Raw genomic sequence first — 20055 nt, forward strand, 5'->3', positions numbered from 1 at the left:
CTGCAGAAGCAAAACTGGAAAACTAGACCTGTGAGGAGTCCAGCAGAATTTCTGATCCAACCACATGGATTGAAGCTCTGAAAATTTATCAGGATGATCTACACTCATAGAGGAACATTTGATATGAAGAAATCGGAGGCCCAATATGAAGTTTTGATGGAGAAATAATTGAAGGAATAAAGGGGCAGAAACTGACCTGAAAACAGCTCAACACCACATATTCATGTTTCCTACCCACATGAAGAAAGCATTTCTTTTTCCTTGGATACATTTTTCTACTCTAAAAGATCATCATCACTTCCACATTTCTTCACCTTCATGCTTTGCTTTCATCATTACCTCATCTTTTACATATTTTACAAACCACTCTCATACTCCACTTTCATTATTTTTCTTCATCTCATCATTTCACTCTTCTTTTTCTTCCCTATTTAAACACCTTCTCCTCTCACTCTCATTCACCAATTCCTGAATCCATAACACACATTCCGAGAGAAAGAGAAGCCATGCAATACATCAATTTCCTAACCGCCATCCATCCTTGTGTCGTCCCTAGAAGATTGCTTGCTTTCAAGGATCTTCAAGTTCTTCGTCTCAAGGCTTTATCATTCATCTTTCAAGGTGTATTATATCCTTTCTCTTGTTTTCTTTGTTTGATTTTGTAAGACTATGAATTCTAGTTAACAAATAATGTTAAGGGCAAAGTTTAAAGTCCGTTTATATGTTTTGAAATAAAGTTGTAATTTCTTTGTGTTGATTTCTATGTTGCTTATGTGAGATTGCTTCATTGATTTTGGTTTATAGAAAACTTTTATATGTATGTGTTCTTTGGTGGCCAACTTGGGATATATGCATGTAATTGGTGCTAGATTTAGGTAAACAATTCACCTAATAGTTTTGTGAACCTATTTCACTTAGTAAAGGCTTTGGACAAAAGTCGAAATCAATTAAGGAGGATTGCAAATAGATGAACTTTTTCATACTAGGTTGTGCACTTTGGTTGACATCCTTTCTTTGTTCTTCATGCATTGAATGTGTTCTTGATTAGCTAGCTTTCTAGACTATGATTGCATGTTCAATAGGATTGATTTAGGTGCTTTCACTTAGATCAATTATTCAAGGAAAGTAAAATATGGGAAATCGTTTGCTTATTAACGTTTCACATGGTCAACTTATTTCTCATGACATTAGATAATCAACTATAGGAATTGTAATTGGATTTCATTCATATGGATGTGGTTTTGATCTTTGTTCCTTGCGTTCCACCCTTGTATATATGTTTTTACATTTTCTTTATTTTATTTATTTATTTTTATCTTAAAAACCCCCCTTATTTCGTTACTTGTATATATTTATATTCTTTATTTTATTTTTGTAAATAATACTTTATTATTTTAATTCTTTATTTGTTTATACAATTGTATATATTTATATTCTTTATTTTATTTTTGTAAATAATACTTTTCTTTATTTGTTTCACAATTACAAGTGTACCCTCAATCCCCGGAAAGAACGATCCCTATTTACCATATACTAACGATGACATTTTACAGGGTTAAATTGCGTGCAGCTTTAAAAGCGCGTCAATTTTTGGCGCCGTTGCCGGGGATTGAAAAATCACTTGCTAAATTGTGTCATTTATTGTATATATTTGTTGTTTAAAAATTGTTTGAAACTTAGTTTAAATTAACTAGAATGTTTTTATATTATTGAACACGAATTTTAATTGTAGGTTGTAAATTGAGAGGAATAGGTGAAGTCTCTTTTGTTAATATTGGCCTAAACCCCTTATTGGTACCTAGCTCAGGTCCCTTAAGGTTGAGGGCGGCCTTTATTAACACTTGTTGAACTGTCTTCACACTTATGAACTTTTTCATCTTAGTAAGTATAGCCTATGTGGAATGGTGTCTAGGAAGGGGACAACGTTCATGACGGGTTTTTGAATCCAGAAGTGCTTGCAAATGGGCCTAAACCACTATGTGGGAGTAGCTCATGCCAAAATGGATTTTTCCTCTCGTGTTCGTCCTCCCCCACCTGGTCATTTCAGTAAGGTTGCCCGAACGATTTGAAAGGGAGTTTGTGTCTAGGCGACTATACTTGGGCCGCACATCCACTTGATTTACCGCTTGGAATTTGATTTGATATCAATAATGTTTATAACAAAAGAAATACTTGTGAATACTCTATACGTGTAAATTATTTTGTTGTTGCACACTTTATACTTGTAAAAATACTTTTCACGTTTTACACTCACTTGTGTACTTAACTTGTGTCTTATGTACAATATACTTGTTAATTATACTTGTAGTTTGTAATTAATAGTTATACTTCTTTTTATTTTGTATTTCTTTGTTAATTATAGTTACTAACTTTATTTAATGTAGGTACCATCTGGCTGCAAGGCGTAAAATACAAGCGCTACTTGGGAGGCAACCCAATTCAGAATATAATCAGATTTGCTTTCTCTTTCCCTATTTCTTTTTATTTTTCAATTTTTCTCTATTGTTTTTATTTTAGGATTTGTTTTCGTAAATGTCTTCTATCTATGCTTACTTATTTCATTGCATGCTTTTAATTGATTACATTGAAGATAATGCAATATTTAAGTGTGGGGAAAGAGATTTATATATTTGTCTTTCATTTTGAGTCCTATAAATATTTTTGTCTTTCATTTTGAGTCCTATATATATATTTGTCTTTTATTTTTGAGTCCTATATATAAAAAAAAAACTGCATTCATTCAGTCTTATTAAATTCAGCTATTTACAAAAAAAAAAAATAATAATAATAATAATAATAATAATAATACTCTATACTAAGCCATGTCTGCATCTCCGTAGGAGTTGAGGCTGAGCTCAAGGGAAATGCGAGAGCCACCACCATAGCCGCTACCACCTTCGGAAGTAGTCTTCATGTTGCCAAAGATGTCCTCACCATGCATGGGGAACAGTGGAAGGGTTTCAATCTCCTGGTGATATTCTCCTTGTTGTTCCATGATGGATCCACCAACACCAGCAGAACAAGTTGACCCAAAATTGAGATTAATGGATCCATCAACACCAGTAGAACTAATTGACCCAAAATTGAGATTAATGGATCCACCAACAAGCCCAGATCTTTGCATGGGCACATGAACATCCGAAGTTAACTTCTTCTTCTGCCTCTCCCGAGACTTGTGGTTCTGGAACCAATAAAAGACGTTCTTGTTCTCAACCTGTCCATACCGTTTCAGCTGGAGAGTTATCCTCTGAATCTGCTCTGGAGTTGGGTTCTTACCTCCATTATCATAAAACTCCTTGAGGATTCTTATCTGATCTATAGTAGGAGCCCACCTGGTACTGCTCCGCCTGCAATGCATGTTAGCACTGCTCCCGACTGCTTTGTTGCTTCCTCCATCCTCGGTTGGTTGCTGGGTTTGTGGTTCCATTACTGAAGATTAGAGAGGGAGATCTGAAGATTTGAGAAAAGAAGAACTGAAGATCAGAGGGAGATCTGAAGATCTGAGAGAAGAAGACTGAAGATCAGAGAGGGAAGGACTAAAGAACTGAGAGAGAAGATCTGAAGATCTTAGAAAGAAAAGCTGAAGATCTGAGAAAGAAAAGCTGAAGATCAGAGAGAGGAGAACTGAAGATCTGAGACAGGAAAGATCTGATAATTTGAGAGAGAATGACTGAAGCTCTGAGAGAGAATATTGAAGTTCTGAGAGAGAGAAGGACTGAAAGAGAGAAGGATGGACAGTCTCCGAGATGAGTCAAAAGTAAATCTCAGAAAAGCAGAATAAAACACGGAAAAGCAAGGATTATTGGCGCGTGGGGGAACCAAACGGATCTCGAGGAGCTGTAACAGACAAGTTACAGCCGAAAGCAGGTTTAAGTGTCGTGAATCAAGGAAAAGAAAGGACGCGTGGGGGAATCAAACGGTTCTCGAGGAGCTGTGACAGACAAGCAATAGCTGAAAGCAGATTAATTGCCGTAAATCTCGGAAAAGAAAGGAATATTTACACGTGGGGGAGTTTTTCATGTGCATACGTGTTTCTTGGGCTGTGAACTGTCATAACTCTTCTCCTTCCCGGAGAAGCTTTGTTAAAACCGTGTGCCTGTTGAGATTTCTATCCTATTTTTGTGCTTTATATATACCTCCTTTTTTGTCTCCTCCAGATTTTACTAAAGGTTTGTCTAAGTGTGCAGTTTCAAATTCCTTCTCCTTCCTCATGGTTCGAACCAAGGTTACCGCTCGCATGGGCGTCAATCAACGCCGTGTTCTCTCTTTGGAGGAAGAAGGTCGTCAAGCGGCCGCTAGAGCTGGCCTCACTCGTCCTGGGGACCATCGTCCTATACGTGAGCGTAGCCGCAGTCCCCCTCCTCTGCCTCATCGCTCTCCCAGACTGCATCCTGGAGAGTCCTATTCCTCACCAGCTGCTCGTGCTCCTCGGCCTGTGGCCACCCTGGAAAGCTTGTCGGATTCGATTGATGATTTGCGTTCCTCTCTCCTCGATGGTATTATGGTGACAGATTGGAAAGTCACATGCATGATCGATTACATCTCTGAGATGAACTTCTCTTTGATCCGCTGTCACACTGCAATAAACAAGCTTGCTCAGGAAGTCAATAACTTGCAGAGTTATCCTCCTAGGTTTCCTCGCAAGGACGCTACTGCATCACACCATGAGGACCCTCCTCCGGAGGCTGAAACCAGCAAGAGGGCTGCCACTCGCCCGCATACCGCTCCTCCAAAGGAGTAAATGGAGGTATAAGTCTAGGCTGAAAGACTTCAAACATTAAGCGCTGCATGGGAGGCAACCCATTTCAACTGTAGCTGTGGAGGAGCCATCAAACGCAGATTTGCTTTCTTGAAATCTTCCTTCTATTTTATTTTCATGAATTTTAAGTTGTTTTAGGTTTCATTGCGTTAACTTTCTCTTCTATGCTTGATTTATGCTTTGTATGCTTTATATTTGTTTATACATTGAGGACAATGCATGAATTAAGTATGGGGGAAGAATTATTGCTTTATTGTGTTTTTAGTAGTTAGTATATAAAAAAAAATGAAAAAAATGAAAAATAGTTGATGTTGGATTGTGTTTTTAGTTGATGTTGTGATACACTAAGGTATATTGGATTAAACATAGTCTTGAAAAAGGGTAGCTGTTTCAGTCCCATTGCACATCGAGACTCCCTGTTCCCGTACCTAAGTGTTGAAATTAAATTAAATTGTAAAAAAAAAAAATGAAAAATTTATTTAAAAAAAATATATATTTTTGTTTTTCTTTGAGTCTTAGGATGCCTTTTAACTATCTATGATGAACTTATATCTCTGAAATTAAGGCTAAAAGAGGATCACAAGATTGAGATAATATTTGATGATATTCTTTGGTTAATTATGATTTATGAAAAGCATATGAATGTGTAGTAGATATGGTGCAAGCGTAACTTTGGTACAGAATATGAACATGTGGATGATAAGTTATTATTCATAATAACACTTGTGAGAATTTGAGCCATGTGCCCTTTCTTTGTTGAGTGATTAATGAAAAAAAATGAATTATACTCTTATTTTCTTGGTGATGTTTTGATGATCTCATTATTCTTCATTTGATTGATTACTTGCCATAGATTAAGTTTAATGGACTAGAGAATGCTAGAATTCACTCTTATGCTTGTTGAGACTTTTATCAATACATGTCCCTGATTCTGGAAAGGATAAAGGCGCCTTAGGAATTATCACCAATGCCAAACATGCCATGTATCCCTAATTGTGTGCACAAGTTGTACACCCCTTAGATAAACCCCTTTGAGCCTACATATATAAGCCTTTCTTTCATCACCCACATTATCTTCACCATGTGAACCCTAGTATAGTTTTGACTCTACCCATGTCCTTAGGGCCTAGTAGAGCTTAATTTTGTGATGTATTATGTGAAGGGATGATGAGAAATAAGTGTGGGGGTGGATTTGTCCAGAAAAGAAAAAAAAATATATATATATATAGAGAAAAAAAAAAAAGTGTTGGACATGATCATTTGTTTGTGAATTAGGAGTTTGTCACTACACCAAAAATAGTCTTTTACCGCCCACAATGTGCGCCGTAAATACCCTTTTACGGCGCACAAATGCAGGCTGTAAATGCCGGAGCCGTAAAAGACATTACTCTTTAACGGCGTTCATAAGAGGGCCGTAATTGTGCATCCAAGTAGGCCGTAAATATATTCTCAAGTATTATTCAATTTGATTTATGGGATGTTTGCACACCGTGAATGTCAAGAAAGCAAGCCGTAAATGACTTTTTAGACCACTTATTACGGCACACAGGGCATGCCGTAAAAGACTATTTTTATGGCACACTTTTGCATGCCGTAAAAGAATTAGTTACCCAGTTTTTTACAGCCCAATTTGCACGCCGTAAAATGTTCTTTTATATTAAAAAAAATAAATTTCAATTCAATTTCTTCTGCTCATATTTAAAAGAATCTGACTTTTATATATATTTAAAAAAGATATTCAATTACATACATTGCTTTAAAAGCATCACATTTGAAATTTATGGCTAAACCAATACGAGAAAGAACTTAAATTCATAAAAAGTGGTATATAACAGTCCTCCATGAATCTCATGCACAAATGAGCTGCTCCAGAATGAACTTGCTTCAAACTCTTTGGAGACTTTGTGCCCCAACATCCTTTCTCAAAGGAGCTGGTAATTGCCTTGACTATGTCCATTGCTTGGATTCACCTGGGACCATAGTTGTCATTAGGAAGCTTGGATAGATGCAGACATAGGAATGACAGAACAAGAAATGATGAGGAAGATAAGGAACATCGTTACAATACGGGGGACATGAGAACAGACTACAAAAGGATTGTATAAGAAAGAAAAAGCAACCATAGAATGAATATGCCAATTATATATGAATGACTTGTCTGAGCAAAAGAGAACTTGTAAGAATGATGCAGTATATGTAGGAAGAGATTGGATCATTAACAATAGTCACAGTTTGAAATCTCTCACCTATCAACTACTAATGAGGTAGCACAGCCAGATGCAAAAGATGTGAGAACTTGGCATCATGAACATTCCAGTCACTAGCAATCGCAAAGGCAAGAAAAATAACAAATTGTGCAAGTAATTTATGTTCTACAAGTTGGAATCAAGGGGATGAGAAGAACAAGGGGCATACAACATTCTTCAAAGTCCAAGAGTACACTACTTCAGTTTTTAATTTATGTAGTTGATCAGGTCCTAATTCAGTTTTGTCACAAAAGTAATTTAAATGAGGTTTTTGAATCAAATTGGTATTCACAATTGTAAGCTAATGTTAAAAGATCACCTTTCCCTCTGTTGTTGGGAGTTAAAAGATGGGTGTGCAAGCTCTTTAGGATCAACCAATAGGCAGTCTCTGAAACAAATAGCCAGCAGTTAAATATCTGATCTGTAACCCAATGAGAAAAGCTTAGAATTAAGATACTAACCTCCATATGATCCCCACGATATCCTAAAGCTTAAGATCCTATGTATAATACACAAAAGCAATATACAACTCCAAAAAATATCAAGTTTATGAGACACATATACTAATAAACACACCAAAATGCCAAACAATAACTTATGGCTGCCTTGACATCCTCATAAGAAAAACTCTTCTCAAGTCAATGAGTTAAGTTCACAATACCAGTAAGCTTTCCATCGAGTTCATGTAACAGAACCTACAATGTAAACCAACTAAAACCATGAAAGAGGAAGCTACTATTAGAGCAGCCAAGAGTTAAATTAGAAAAAATTTAAAAGCTGCAAAGATCAATCAGAAATTCAGAACATACGAAAAATCTCATACTGTTAACTAGAGGGGAAGAAAACCTAAAACAGATGGAAGAGAGGTCAAAACTATACAACTTAAAGCAAGGGCTACATTCTGCTTAACCTGCATGTACAGAAGATAATAATGTCATGAACAGAACACAGAAGAACATAACAAACAAATGATGGGATAGATGCTAGCAAGTACCAGGGGAGCTGTATTAATTGAAAAGCATGACAAGCTAGTTGAAGAGTTATAATATTGAGATAGTCATGGTCATAAGATGTAATCTTTAGCTCTTAAAATATGCTTTATAATTTTGTACTCAAAATAACACGACAAGCTAGTTGTTGATAAACACAAGAGGACCTGTCTGTGCAATGTCAATGGCAAACAAGTCAGAGCACAAGCTAGTAAAGAACAACAATTCTCACCAAGTCATATCTCACTTCAAATCAAACTTGCAAATAATACATTGAAATTAATAGATTATTATAAAGAAGGAACTAACTGATACAGTCCAAATGCAACTAAAGCAATTAACAAAACAAACAATTTTGTTCTTTTAAACTTTTACTAGTTATTTTCTGGGAGAAAGAAGCATCTGGTTCCATTGCCAACCTCTTCCATTCCAGAGCTTTCTTCTTAATCTCTTTCCCTTCTTCTTAACTACACACAATTTTGCATCTGAATCAATCAAGTCATCGATTAGAATACAAGTGAAAGGCCAAAAATTCCCTCACCTTGTTCGACTGAACTGAACTATGTCCCCCTATTGCCGCTCGAATCGAACTGTGTCCCGTCCCGGTGTAATGTACGTACTGAATTCAAACATAATTGCAATCAATCCCAATCCAAAAGAACAAATAAGCGCAAATTCAATAAGCACAAACCCTAGACTCCTATCACCTCAAGCTTGGGATATAGTGAGAAGTTCCTTCTTCAATATCCCTGCTTTCCGATCTCCTTCTCCTCGCCGACCTTGAGAACCGAGCCGTCATCGGCTTTATACCCTGGATGCTTTCGCGGAAGACCTTACGATGTCGATCTGCGCCTCCATTTCCACACCTAGAATCTCGAAGATCTGGAATCAAAAAACAAAATCGAATAGTTAAAGAGACGAAATAGGACTGGAATTTGAAAATTTGAAACCTAATTGAAAAGAGATTGCGAACCAGAAATTGGACTTGTCTCAGAGTGAGAGAGATGGGAGAGACCTCTGAGACCGACTCTCTTTTCGCAGGGAGAGACCTCTGAGAACAAAAATCAAGATTGACCAAGAGCGGCAACCACTTCAATGTTCTTTAATTCGTAGCTCAATCGATCCATGACATTTCGATGAGAGGAGCAGAGAACGTGATGGTGGTGGGAGGTACGCGGCCAGCGACTCGGCGGTGGAGCAAATCCAGTGAACAGCGACTTGGCGGTAGGAAGAGACGTGGAAGGAAGAGATGGCGAAAATTGAGGTGTGTGTCGGGGAGAGAGAGAAGTTTTTGTGTTATGAAATGAAAAAATTAAAAATGAAATGTGTAGTGGGAAGAGATGGAGGGAAATAAAAATTTTGGCGAAAATTTTTGCGCCTTTTACTTTTACGGCACACGTCAATGCATGCCGTAAAAGACCATATCAGAAAGGGTATTAACGGCCTGCGTGAAAATGCGCCGTAAATGTGTGTCTATTACGGCGCATTTTCACGCATGCCGTTAATACCCTTTCTGATATGGTCTATTACGGCATGCATTATATGCACGCCGTAAAAGGCCATATCAGAAAGGGTATTAACGGCCTGCGTGAAAATGCGCCGTAAATGTGTGCCTATTACGGCACGCATTAATGCACGCCGTAAAATGTGCGCGGTAAAAGAGTCATTTTCTTGTAGTGTGTGTATGTTGAAGGCCCAAAATCATAATATGAGGTCTTTGTTCTTTTTCACAATGATGCAAGCAGTTGAAAATGATGGTTGAGCCCAACAAAATGAAATCTGACCCTTAATATGGAGACATAAGGTGAATTGTAAATGCTCTGCTAGGTCTTTAGGATATTTTTGTGATTCCTTACCCTTTGTTCTTAAAACCTTGAGCCTTGGCCCCATTACAACCATTTATAAGACCTTTTTTTATCCTTAAGATGGGACAGCCTTTGATCTGTGGAGATGAGTTATAAGAGTTTAACCTATGGCTTGGGTCCATTTGTGCAAGTAGTTGATATTTTTCATGAGATCTTGAAAAATTATATTCAGAAAGTGCTTTTCGTTTCTTATATATGTGAGCTATTTGATTGCCTCAAAATATTTTCTCTCACATATAATTGAGTGATTATAAGCTTTTAAGCATGAGCCTTGAATCTGAGAGAAGAAAGAGTGATATATCCAAGTGAGGTTTGAATCATGACTTGTTTGAAATATGTTGAGCACCACCCATCACCATTGTTACCCCCAAGTCTTACATGCTTATATGTGGATTATATTTTGTAATTAGTTCTTGAATATCTTGATGATGTGATTCTTGGTTAAGTGCTAATCTTGGTGACTTGAAAGTATGAGATTTCTGAGACAATATGTTAAAGGGCAATAGAGGTCTTTGTGATGTCAACATCTTGGTCTTTGTTTTTGAATTTAGTTTTTTTTTTTAGTCTTTTATGTGTGACGTTTTTTTTTCTTTGTGTTTTTTGTTTTTTGTTTCTTTGAGTCTTTGTGTTTTTTCCATACTTAATCACTTTTTTTCGTTGGTTTCTTTGTTTTGTGTCTTAGTCTTTTTGGTTTGTTAGTTTTTGATTTTGCTAAGAGACTAGCAAAAGCTAAGTGTGGGGGAATTTGATAGGAGCAGTTTAATGTGATATTTTAATAGTTAATTCCTCACATTTTGCTTAGTTAATTCCTTAACTGAATCGATTTTTAATTCAATTTCTATTTTTAGGTACATTGGAGTAGATGAAGGTGAAATGAGCGTTAGGTCCATAATTACCTGGAAATGATGGAGAAAAATGGAAATGTACTAAAAGATCAATTTTACACATATTCCTACTCTGGCTAGGAGAAACCAAGCCAAGCAAAGAAGAAGGAGCGGCCGCCTGACCAAATGAACTTCAAATGAGATGAAACCTTCCAGATCCATTCTAGACACCCAAAGGAACATTTCATATGAAGAGTACAAGATCCAGATAGAAGTGGAAGGCCTTCAAACAATCAGTCCAATTTTCTGCAGAAGCAAAACTGGAAAACTAGACCTGTGAGGAGTCTAGCAGAATTTCTGGCCCAACCACATGGACTGAAGCTCTGAAAATTTATCAGGATGATCTATACTCATAGAGGAACATTTGATATGAAGAAATCGGAGGCCCAATATGAAGTTTTGATGGAGAAATAATTGAAGGAATAAAGGGGCAGAAACTGACCTGAAAACAGCTCAACACCACATATTCATGTTTCCTACCCACATGAAGAAAGCATTTCTTTTTCCTTGGATACATTTTTCTACTCTAAAAGATCATCATCACTTCCACATTTCTTCACCTTCATGCTTTGCTTTCATCATTACCTCATCTTTTACATATTTTACAAACCACTCTCATACTCCACTTTCATTATTTTTCTTCATCTCATCATTTCACTCTTCTTTTTCTTCCCTATTTAAACACCTTCTCCTCTCACTATCATTCACCAATTCCTGAATCCATAACACACATTCCTTCATCCATTTCATCTTCTTTATCTCTCCATTTCCTCTCCATATTTCTTTTCCATTCTCTAGTTTTCTTGTTCTTCATTTTCAAGCCAAGAGAAAGAGAAGCCATGCAATACATCAATTTCCTAACCGCCATCCACCCTTGTGTCGTCCCTAGAAGATTGCTTGCTTTCAAGGATCTTCAAGTTCTTCGTCTCAAGGCTTTATCATTCATCTTTCAAGGTGTATTATATCCTTTCTCTTGTTTTCTTTGTTTGATTTTGTAAGACTATGAATTCTAGTTAACAAATAATGTTAAGGGCAAAGTTTAAAGCCCGTTTATATGTTTTGAAATAAAGTTGTAATTTCTTTGTGTTGATTTCTATGTTGCTTATGTGAGATTGCTTCATTGATTTTGGTTTATAGAAAACTTTTATATGTATGTGTTCTTTGGTGGCCAACTTGGGATATATGCATGTAATTGGTGCTAGATTTAGGTAAACAATTCACCTAATAGTTTTGTGAACCTATTTCATAAGTAGTAAAGGCTTTGGACAAAAGTCGAAATCAATTAAGGAGGATTGCAAATAGATGAACTTTTTCATACTAGGTTGTGCACTTTGGTTGACATCCTTTCTTTGTTCTTCATGCATTGAATGTGTTCTTGATTAGCTAGCTTTCTAGACTATGATTGCATGTTCAATAGGATTGATTTAGGTGCTTTCACTTAGATCAATTATTCAAGGAAAGTAAAATATGGGAAATCGTTTGCTTATTAACGTTTCACATGGTCAACTTATTTCTCATGACATTAGATAATCAACTATAGGAATTGTAATTAGATTTCATTCATATAGATGTGGTTTTGATCTTTGTTCCTTGCGTTCCACCCTTGTATATATGTTTTTACATTTTCTTTATTTTATTTATTTATTTTTATCTTAAAAACCCCCCTTATTTCGTTACTTGTATATATTTATATTCTTTATTTTATTTTTGTAAATAATACTTTATTATTTTAATTCTTTATTTGTTTATACAATTGTATATATTTATATTCTTTATTTTATTTTTGTAAATAATACTTTTCTTTATTTGTTTCACAATTACAAGTGTACCATCAATCCCCGGAAAGAACGATCCCCTATTTACCATATACTAACGATGACATTTTACAGGATTAAATTGCGTGCAGCTTTAAAAGCGCGTCAATCAGCTCGCCTCCTCCCCACGAACAGCCTGCTGCCCTCCTTTCCTCCCCTCACGGCGGCTACGCGGCGGTGGAGCTCGAAACCGATTTAAGCCCGATTTTGAGTCAACGCCGATATCTCGAGTTATAGACGACCAATCTTCGAGATTCTTGGCCTGGTGAACTCAGATTGAAATTCTGAAAAATTTCATGAAGGGATCGAAGCGAGTTGACGACGTTTTTACGTCTAACGGAGCTTCGCCAGTTTCTGGAAAAAATCAGGCCAAACCGTGTGTTCAAGGTAATTTTTCGACCACTTCCGTTCATTTTCAGACTTCGTGCTAGTTATTAAAGTGGTTGGGCTTGATGAGACGAAGAGGAGCAGCCTGGCCCCGACACCATTGGCGGTGGTCGGCGGCGGCTCTGCCTCTAACTCCGGTGGCCTTTTCCGGCCACCTCCGGGGGTCAAAAATGTGATTTCTTTACATTTTTAGATTCTATATTTTAATACGATCATTTCGATACATTATACGCATTTTTCGGATATCGTATGATTTAGTTATGAATTTTTACGATTTCGATCGATTTCGATCGTTCAATTAATGTTTTTTGAAGATCGGACCGTCCGATGGACTTGTAGTTTTGATATGTTGATCGTATGACTGTCCCGATGACTTTGTGTGGTCATGGGCGAAGATCTGACCGTTGGATCTTCGTATAATTGCAAAACAGTGTTTAGAAGTGCGATTCGTGAGAATCCGACCGTCGGATTTTCATAAATTTTTGTGGAGATGTATATAAGAATGATTCAGGAAGATCCGACCGTCGGATTTTCTTGATAAGTTAGGAGGATGATCCTAAGGGCGATCTGTGAGGATCCGACCGTTAGATCATCGTTTAATTTCGATCCGACCGTTGGATCGTCGTTTAATTATGTTTTTGAGTTGTTGGCTAAGTTGAGGTCATATTGGATAGGTGATCAATGGATTGATTTGACGGACTATGGTGAATCTTTGATGGTGCTGCTAAGAAGACGCAGCGGGATTAGAGGTGAGTAAACCTCACGTGGTTCATATTACGAACCGAATAAATTTAATTATTTTATTTTATCGTAATTGTGTGAAATATAGTTGGTATTAGTGATTATCCCTGAGCGGATAATTACGTATATATATATATATATATATATATATATATATATATATATATATATATATATATATATATATTTACGTGAATATATATGGAATGGTGTGACATTGAGAAGTGTGGAATTGTGATGATTTTAGATATAATATGGATTGAAATGTATTGTGCCATATTTATATATAATGATTTTGATGGATTAAATCATGTTTTCAAAATCATAGTTGACTTGATGGGTTGTATAGAGGTCAAATGATGAAGGGTTCTGAAGGTCAAATGGTCTAGGGTTTGACGGTTAAATAATAACTGAGATATATGTCGAGTACTGGAACCTAGGCCAAGGTGTCAGGTAGCGATGTAGTTAGATATCTAATGTGTTGTGTGATGGGACCAAGGTGGTGATTATTTTAGAACCAAAGCGGTGATATTGTTAGATCAAGTGGTGATATCTAACGTTTTGTAGGGATAACTGCTGGTTGTGGGAATGACCACGTGCAGTGGGGATAATTGCTGGTAGTGGGAATGACCACATGCAATGGGAATAACTGCTGGTTGTGGGAATGACCACGTGCAGTGGGGATAATTGCTGGTAGTGGGAATGACCACATGCAATGGGAATAACTGCTGGTTGTGGGAATGACCACATGCAGAGGGGATAATTGCTGGTAGTGGGAATGACCACATGCAATGGGAATAACTGCTGGTTGTGGGAATGACCACATGCAGTGGGGATAATTGCTGGTTGTGGGAATGACCACATGCAATGGGAATAACTGTAGGTTGTGGGAATGACCACATGTAGTGGGGATAATTACAGGTTGTGGGAAGGACCACATGATATGGGAATACTTGTAGGTTGTGGGAAAGACCACATGAGGATTATAGTGGTTATGTGATTGAGGGGATGTAGGATTATAGTGGTTATGTGATTGAGGGGATGTATTCCTTGTTATTTCCCGTGAGTTGGCTTGGCGTGTTCTTGAGAATGTTGTGATTGTTGGTTGTTTTGCTTGAGTTAAAAGAATTGAAATTAAATAAAATCAACATTTCTTTCTGTTTACTCACGAGCTGTCAAAAGCTTACCGGGGTTGGTGTTGTTGCAATCCCGGTACACTATTCAAACGGTGTAGCGGGAAATTCTGCAGGTCAGGAGAATCAGGGCTGTGATCGTGCGGATGAGGGTATTAATTTGGTTTTACAATTATGGTAAATTGTGTGGTAAGTTATGCTCAATTAGTGAGTTGTATTAATTAAATTGAGGAGTTGGTTATGTAATATTGAGTGGTGTGAGGTGTGTGTTTATGAAAAAAATTCAGGACGTTTATTTGATTAAGTTGTTTAATTCATGTTTCGGATTTTAATTTGTTATTCAAAATCCGGGGCGTGACACAAGCCCTAACATTTTTTGTGCAACCTTGGTGTGTGCTACCTAGGTTGCTAGCTCTAATTTTTTGGGAGGATGATTAGAGCTATTTGAAATGCAAACATTTGATATGTTGTAAACATTTGGGCTGCTTATTTTGTTGGATTTTAAGAAAGTTTGATGTTGTTAAACTTTCGAATGTAGAATTGGTGCTTCATGTTGGTTAAAAATGTAGATTGGTTATTTTGAAGTACATGTTACAGGTCAAATGTTATTAATTTGAACATGTTCTGCAAATAGATTATTTTGGGCGGGATGTACATCTCTAACACAAGTATTTAGGTCTTCTTTGGCAGGAAAGATTATTTTGGGCGGGATGTACATCTCCAAGACAAGTATTTAGGTCATCTTGGGTGGGAAAAATTCAATCTTAATAGGATTTGGGGCTGTGATAGATTCAGGGACATTTTGGGAATTTCACATCCGTGTGGGCCCCACTTTTGATGAGTTGGAAATGCCACGTCAGCATTTAACTTCTGAAATTAACGGAATTGAGTCGGAGGGACCTATTGGACGAGAAAATGATAGTTCGGGGGTGTTTTTGATGAAATTGAAAGTCGAGGGACTGAATTGATGTGAGGTCCATACCACAGGGTGGTAAACAATATTTAGCCCTAGTTTTTACTCTTTTGAGCCCATAAAATGAGGGCCGAAATGGCCCAACTTGTGAAATCTTAACAATAAAGCCAAAATAAAGGCGAAAGAGAAGAGTTACTGCACAAAGAAGGTCTTGCTGTTAGGTAGGGTTAATTGCTGATCAGGTGTACAGTCACGCTTATAAAAGCTTGGAGTTGTAACCAATCAGAAAAATAAAATATATTAAAAATTATATAAAAATAAAATAAATAAAAAAGCAGGGTGGTGCGGTTTAAACCGGGCAGGCTAGTATCTATCGTGCATAATGCCCACACCTAGTGACCTAGAAAAAAAAACATCAAATTTATTTAGAGCAACTCCAACAATTTCCCCATATTTTAATTTTTCTCTATTTTAAGGAAAAATAAGTCTCTTTCGCTCCAACAGATTCCCTATAAAGTATTTATATTTTAGGGAAAAAAATAAGGAAAGAGAAAACCAAATTTCCTGTATTTACAGCAATCTCTATAATTTTCTCTATAATACAAAAATTATAGAGAAGTTGTTGGAGTTGCTCTTACAGGATCTACTGCCCTGCTTTCCCGATCAAACTTCACCGCCGTCCTCTCCCGTTAGAGCTAAGATAAGGACTATGAAGGAATAAGCAGCAGCTACCCAGCAAATCCATGTGAGGTTGTTTGGAAGGAAGATACTTGCCCATAGATAAAACCCGACCACAGTAGAAAGAACTCCCATTTGCTCAAGGAAGCGTCCTGCCCTTGGATAGGCACGCCTTAGAAGAGTACCAGAGAAGGAACATGCAAAAGCAAGTAGCATGATCATTCCAAAGATATGCAAATGGTGCGTTCCGTCTGCCTGATCAAGTGGTCTGCCTACAAGAGCCAAGCCAACAACCGCCTGGAATATGAGACCAGTAACTGCGTTGTCAAAGCCAAGTGGAGACTGAGGGTTTGGTGTCTGCCTTTGCATGTGCTGAGTAACTGGTAAGCCTGGAGGGGTACTTTCTGAACGATACCAGAGACCGCGTATCACGGCAACCAGACTTTGAACCGAGTGATCAGCCGGAGGTGAACCGGTGGGGCTCTCGATTCCTAAACTTTGCCTCCGCTGAGTCTGGGAAGTGATGCCTCCGCCGGATTCCAAATCATCTGCAGCGGACAGGACGAGCTGACTCGGGTTCGAAGAGCTGCTTTCCTGTTGAGGCCAGAGACAGCATAGCAGGACAAGTACGATGAGTGCTTTCTGAATTCTTTGGTAAAGGCCAGTCAGACTCGGCCGAGCCATCTTGAGATGTGAGAACGTAAATTCGATGAGAATGTAATTTTTTGAGCTAGCATCCGTCGTGCATGGTGCCACACACCTATATATAACTGTATATCTCGGTGATCATGTAAGTTTCCGGTGTATAGTATATATATTGTACGACCCGAGTGAGTAAATATAGGGGTACTCTAAAGTCTCGTTCACCACTGGAGTGTCTACACGGGATAGTGTGTGTATATTGTTCTCTTAATTTTGATTGTTTTCATTTTATGTTTATTTAACAATTAAAAATAAAAATACGTTTTATATTTTAAATTTTTATAAATAAAAATATTGATGTAATAATTTATTAAATAGATGGTATTTTAGGTGTTTTAAATTTTGATAAAGCTTATGACACAAAAATTAGGCTTCTATTTATAGTAGTAGAGATTAGGTGAATAAATGCATTAATAAGATTTTTAATTAAGAAGAATTTAAAGACGGAGAGAGAAGAAGAAATATATTAATACATAATTATTTGATTTGATATTATATATTGCATTTATTTGAATAGGACTAATAAATTATTTTTAATCTCAACCATTAATAGTTAATAAATTTAATGGACAAGATTTAGAGTATAATTTAACTATAATTTTTTTTTTTTTTGAATAAAGGGCTGGTGCAGCTGTACTCAAGCCTTGATTAATGAAACTGTCGAATACAAGGGGGGGACATTGAGCCTAAATCCCTAATTACCATAAGCATCTAGAAACTTTTCCGAAATAATATCAGAAATCTCTACAGGAGACTTGTATTCTAACAAGCACCAACTAACAAAGAGTGCAATAGCTACTCAATTTGCTTTAACATAGCAGTGACATAGTGGAAAGATAACTCGATATGTACCCCGCGTACAACATAGCATAATTACCTGCTTTAGCACAGCTTTCCTCCTATGTTGCCGCCGAAAAGTAAATCCGACGGCACTTAGTCTCATCCTACCACTAGGCGGCAGCGCCCATTTGACGAAGCAAATAATTTGCCGCCGACCTAGAGTAGACAAGGCACTGAGAGTGCATACCCAGGCACAAAACCCGATTAGGCCTACACAATATATGTAGGATTTTATTGGGCGCATAAAACGCATCCAACCTAGACAATATAACAAAATAAAAATTGTAAAAAATAAAAATAAAACAACTTGGGCCAAACCCAAACAGTGGGCCCAAACCCAAGCATAATCCCAAGAGACAAGGATACCACAACCATAGTTTAAGACCCAGCCCAATTCGTTTCAGGCCCAAGTAGTGGGCCGCCACCACCAGAGCCGAGTCGCCACCACTCGAGAGAGATCGCGCTCGCCTGCATCAGACCTCCATCCCCTGCGTCCAGCCACCACCTGCAACAATCTGCTACCAACTTCGGAGAAACCACCGAACTGGATCGAAACCTGCAATAGCCCACCACCGGCCACTGCTTCTCCAACTCAGTTGTCCCAAGACACCGAACTACCAGCCACCATGCCCCGATCGGATCTGGAAATACTCCCATCCCCGAAACAAAGCGAAACAACTCGCATCCACCATCCTCGTGCAACCAGCCGGAGAAGAACCACCTCGGATCTGACCTCCACAGCCCATCTGCCCCACCACTTCGTCCTGCCAGAACTGAGCCTCACCCAACCCGCCACCGCGAACACCCTTGCAACCTGATACCGACACCCCCGATCCGGAGCAAGAAAATTAAGGGACCTTTGATTGCTTAACAATAGATCCCGTCCGACGACAGCATCCATAGACGCGCCGTCGGACAGATGTAGACCACCCTTGAGAAAACCCTAGGTTCGCCGGTGCTTAGAGAGAGAGAGATTAATATATAGTTAATTTGTTTTAACTATATAATTTAACTATAACTTAAGTGGTCACGGATCCACCTCTTTTTATTTTTGTATTTGTGTTTTTTTTTTTATCAAAATGAGAATTCATTCATTCAAAGATAAAAATACATAATTTTTTTTTTTTGAAAGCATTTTGATTTTTTTTATTGTACTAAAATAAACTATTTACATGACTACATTATGAGTTTTTATTTAGTGGATTACAGCCTTACAGGGTATTATGAGGAATCCATATTATGATAAAAACTTAAGCGCTCGACTTTATGGTATAGATATAATATTTATAAAGTTGGCTATATATGTTTGAATTTCTATTATAACGTAGTTTTTATTATTACAAGTGACAGACGGGAATGAATATGAGACCGACCATGTGGGTTTCCTTCTCGTTTCCGTCTGAATATTTGACCTTGTTGTTGTGACCTCTACATGCCGGTGAGGAATACCAAGTGACTGACGGGAAATTAGCATGTAGGTTTCCTTCTCTTTTCCAATAACCCCAGTTCATGTGGGGTCCACAACTTTTTCCCTTCTGCACCCGTCCCTCTCTTTTCCTTAACCAGCTGGTCTCATCTACAAGTTCACTCGTTAGGAGAATAGGTCAAGGTCACCGGGTCTACCGGTCATGAAACTGTTTACTGTTATTGGACATGTGTTTCCACCTGTTCTATTTCTTGTCTGATAAGTTACTGTTTATTTAATTATTTAATAATTTATTTATTGTAAAATTGAAATATATTTAATGTATATAGATCATTTGCATACTCTTTGTGAGTCCCGAAATTCATTCAGCTTAATTGAGATAGTTCGATAAATTATTTATTTATGATCTCTGTAATTATTTATTTATTTAAGAGGTGAATAATAAAGTACATGAGAGCATCTTTAGCAAACTCTCTATTGTGGCTCCTTAACTATTTTGGAGAGCATGTTTAGTTTTTTTATCTATTTTAGCAGCTGAATCAGACTCCTAAGTGGCTCTCTATTATAACTTTTAGCTATCTCGCTCATAAATATAGAGAGCGGGATGAGGCTCTCTATAATTTTAAACATTCATTTTAGGTTATTTTATGTAATTTATAAATACATTTAAACTATTTA

General features: G+C 37.3%; 1 long non-coding RNA gene across 1 annotated transcript; it reads left to right on the forward strand.

Moving 5' to 3' along the window:
• Window positions 1-9675: 9675 nt before the first annotated feature.
• On the forward strand, window positions 9676-15790 carry LOC133732894 (uncharacterized). Its single transcript, XR_009857374.1, has 3 exons — window positions 9676-12944; window positions 13619-13693; window positions 14920-15790. It is a non-coding gene; the product is annotated as an uncharacterized LOC133732894 (long non-coding RNA).
• Window positions 15791-20055: the final 4265 nt, after the last annotated feature.

This window comes from Rosa rugosa, chromosome 2, assembly GCF_958449725.1.
Source record: "Rosa rugosa chromosome 2, drRosRugo1.1, whole genome shotgun sequence".
NCBI classification, from domain to species: Eukaryota; Viridiplantae; Streptophyta; class Magnoliopsida; order Rosales; family Rosaceae; genus Rosa; species Rosa rugosa.